Source organism: Choloepus didactylus, chromosome 9 (assembly GCF_015220235.1).
Source record: "Choloepus didactylus isolate mChoDid1 chromosome 9, mChoDid1.pri, whole genome shotgun sequence".
Lineage (NCBI taxonomy): Eukaryota > Metazoa > Chordata > Mammalia > Pilosa > Megalonychidae > Choloepus > Choloepus didactylus.
The window spans coordinates 58442992-58447336 of record NC_051315.1 but is presented as its reverse complement, the minus strand read 5'-3'; the positions used below and the strand labels follow the sequence as shown (position 1 = coordinate 58447336).

The following is a 4345-nucleotide window of genomic DNA, read 5'->3' as shown; positions in this document are numbered from 1 at the left end:
AAAAACTATAGCTCTGTTTAATTTTAATCATGTAATGACTTTGCCCAACATTAATAAAACTGACAAACTGTTGAAATGGAAATGCTTTTGCCTTATACAATAGAAGTAATAATTTGACAGAAAAAGATCTACAGTAACACTCGTTAATTGTTTAACCTGAGTGTTTGGCCTATTTAGGATAGCAGCTTTTTTTCCCCTTTGTGCCTGCTCACATCAATGCAACCTCTGCACACACACAGTTTGAGCACACGCTTCAGACGTGGTAGGCCATAGTGTGCTTCCCATTGCGTTATCAAGTGGGAAGCAGTGTAGCTAATGATTAACTACACTATGTACACAACTAGCAAACACCTTAAGGCAACTATTGCAATAGGGCATTAACTTGCAGGGCAAATTTACTGTTCTAGATCAAGTCGGCCTGTATATACAAGTGTGTATGTATATCTATGATGTACATATACACTTTTCTATTTCTTGACCCTCCAAAACAATGTTTTAATTTTTTTTTTGTATTTTGTGCAAATTTCTAAATATTCTACCAGTTAAGGCAAAGAGTTTGCATAAGAAATGTCAGAAAATACTTATATTCATCCAAACTGTTTCACTTTGCACATTACTGTTTTGTTTTTTTTTTTTTTTAATTATGCACACAACTTTGAAGTGTGGACACTGGGCCCCCAATATCTTAAAAAATCACATCTAACAACAAACATAAATTTTTGGGGGAAAAATGATTTGAAGTATAGATACTGAATTTCCAATACCTATCTTAAAAAATCATTTCTTATTGACAAACACAAGTCTTAAGGGGAAAAATGGACCAGAAAAAGCAACTTCAAAATGCAAGGAAGCAAAGTAAAGCGAAAAAAACAAACAAACTCAATTTTACTAATAATGAAACTTTCAACAGGCAAAGTTTCATCTTTTTAGAATCTTAGAGAAGCTCATTTGGAATTTTAAATAAATAACCTTAAGTTTATTCACACCTTCTGGTCGCAGCCAAGTTCTAGTGCCATGACTCTGCCTGCTGTTGGTCGAACTCACCTACTGGTCTTTGGATGTGAGCCAGCTTGTTATGAAGTTTCTTGCATCTATATTTTCCTTCATGGTAATTGGGACTAGATTGCTTGATCTTCTGATATTCTTGTAAAACTTCTTCATGAATATTCTGTTACTCTTTCAAGTCTGGAGAAAGGCGCTTTTGTTGAGCATCCAGTTTGATAAATGTTCTAGCTGCAGTCTCCATCCTGGCATGCAAGGCCCTGTGCCCGTTATACTCAGCATTGAAGTTAGTCTTGTAATTCTGGCATTGTTCATAGGAGACATCAGCAATATATTTTATCAAATAATCTGGGAGTTCGATTGTTGAATAAGGATCTGTAAAGGCATTGCAACTTTCTTTAACTCCTTCACTGGAATTTGGACTGGAGTTATTTAGCTTGGCAATTTCCTCTTCTCTTTTAAGGTCCTCCTCCCTTTCCTCAACAGGCTCAGTGTCATCCTTTTTTATCTGGTCCTTTTCCTTGTGTTTTTTAGATTTCTTTTGGACTTTCTGTGAGATATTGAATGGTTTTCCTCCATAGGCTTTGGAGACGTTAGATGTTAGTGGAACTGAACCAGGGGTATATTTGTCTTGCTGGTCCTCACAGACATTAGTGTTTTTACCAAAACTGTCAACAGATAGATCTTGAGTCCCCGCCCCCCCCCCCCCCCCCTTCTGGAGTTAGAATTTAGTCTGAGGAGGATTTGAGACTGGCAGGTGGGCTGAAGGCAGTGACGGAGGGGTGGGGACGGCAGCAGCTGCAGGGGGCAGCAGGAGACCTGCAGCAGACTTTTCACTGATGGGATTCAAATCACCATTCAGGGTTGGTGGTACTCTTTGTCAGGTGAGATATTTGAGCTTTTTTTTTATTTAAAGGATCAATGAAATCCAAATCCAAAAGCCATTTAGGAAGAGGAGAAGATACTGTGTTTCTACTAGAACATAGGGGAGATTCTGAAAGGCTGTTGCCAGCAGCATTCTGAGATGGATTTAGTTTTCTAGCGAGCACTGCAATGATCACTTCAATGACTGTCTATTTCACTGTATCCAGGCCAGTCTCTTTGAAGCTATTTAAAAGCATAATTCTTTGAGGTATATGGGAGATCCTTAGGATTCAGATTAGCTAACTGTTGCAGAATTGGTCCAAGGGAGTTCTTGTCTGTTTGATTGATGCCATCTTTCCGCAATCGAGCAAGCAGCTCAGTTTTCTTGTAGGCCTTCAGTGCTAGTAAGTGAATCACTCGGTCCCTATATAGACATTGAGAAACACTGCTGCTGCTGTGCGTCTTTTGAATCGTATTTGCAGGGTCCATGGGAGTTGACCTTTTCCTCTCAGGCACTGCATCTGAAACAGCTTGAGGTGTTTTCTGAATTTGCATTCTTTTTTCCTACATACGGTCTTCCAGGTTTGATAACTTGTGTGCTACGGTTGCAAGATTCCTCCTCTACCTGGGTCCTTCTTTCTTGTGTCATCTGATTGGAGTCATTTGTTGCACGAACTGTTATTTTATCTTGTATAAATCCCAGGCAATTGAGCTGGGAGGCTTGCTGGATGCAGTCAAAGCTTCCTGGAGGGTTGTCCTTACCCACTTTGATGAATAGAAGTTAGTGTTATGTACTTCATTGGGGAGATCGTTTTTGGGAATTTTCACGAGCTCTTGGAGCCCTTGGAATTGAACTGAAGGTCGAAAAGGTATTAAATTCTTGTGGCTCTGGTAAGTCTTGAGCACCTGGGTGGCCATCTTGGGAGCTTCACTGGCAGGACAGTGATGTGGTCCTGTCCCAGCCATCTACATGATCGTCTTGGTGAGCTTCACAGGCAGCATGGTGATGTTGGTCTGCCCCAGACAGCCCAAAGCGCTGCTCCTCCCTCAGGCCTGCCGTCATCTTAGATTCCTTGGGGGCGTCGCCCTGGCTGCTAGGACTTCTGCCATCCTGCTGCTGATGTACCGTGGTATCTGGCCTCTCTTACTTAGGGTAGTATTTTGGAGGTTTGTCCATGTTGTACCATGTGTCAATATTTCATTCCTTTTTATGGTTGAATAATGTTCTGCTGTATGCATATACTATAATTTGTTTGTCCATTCACCTGTAGATGGACAGTTGGGTTGTTTCCACATTTGTGGTATGGTAAATAGTGCTGCCATGACCATGCGTGTGCATCTATTTGTTTGAGTACCAGTTTTCAACTACTTTGGGTATATACCTAGGAGTAGGATTTCATATGGTAGAAGGTGCCCTATTCTTCATCTTAGGCTGGATTTATATGAAGGGTCTTGTGGCTTACAGAACACAACAAAAAATGGGCAAACTGAAGGTAACATCTTAAGTAGAAAAACTCAATCCTAAAGGTCTGTGTTTGTCAAGGAGATTTATTATGAAGAATTGGCTCATGCAACCATGGAGGCTGGCAAATCCAAACTCCATATGGCAACCTGCAAGGTGGAAATTCTGATAAAGGTGATGCTGAAGTCCTTAGTCCAAATTCCCCATAGTAAGCTGGTTGGCTGGAAATTTTGGCAAGAGCCAATTCTAAAGTTAAGTCAGAAAATCTTTTGACTTCTGAAATTCTCAGTTCTGGCTTTTAAGACCTCTAGCTGATTGGATGAGGAGACTTCCCACATTGCTGGACCCATGAATCCTTGCTATGGGAGAAACAGCACCACAGATTGCACACTAATGTAGAGTACATACAGACTCCTGAAGAACATTACCGCCCAGAAGCTTCCATAATTAAGGCTTCCAAAGGCCATTATATCAATCCAGCTGCTTCAGGATGATGGGGAATGTGGTAAGACCAGTGAATTCCATGAGAGTGAACCCATTGCCACATTTCACTTGCTGTGAAGCAAGTTCCTTGATTAGAAGCAATGCTATATGGAATTCCATGACTGTGGATAAGGCATCCTGTAAGTCCATGGATGCTAGTTCTGGCAGAAGCATTGAGTACAGGGAAGGCAAATATTTTTCTAGATTAAGTGTCTATTCCAGTGAGAACATAACACTGCCCCTTCTATGATGGAAGTGGTCCAATATAATCAACCTGCCATCAGGTAGCTGGCCAATCACCTCAGAGAATGGTGCCATATTGAGGACTGAGTGTTGGTCTCTGCTGCTGGCAAATTGGGCACTCAGTAGTAGTTAAGCCAGGGTGGCCTTTGTGAGTGAAAGTCCATGTTGCTAAGCCCGTGTAGTCTCCATCTCTACCACCTTGGTCACTTCATTCATGAGCCTACTGGACAATGATAGCAGTGACTGGGGAAAGGTCTATCTATATATCTCTCCCCTAGACCTCCTTGTCAC

General features: G+C 41.4%; 1 pseudogene; it reads right to left on the bottom strand.

The window, feature by feature from the left end:
• Positions 1 to 1006: 1006 nt before the first annotated feature.
• Positions 1007 to 2929, bottom strand: LOC119543742 (annotated as a pseudogene).
• Between the last annotated feature and the right edge of the window lie 1416 nt (positions 2930 to 4345).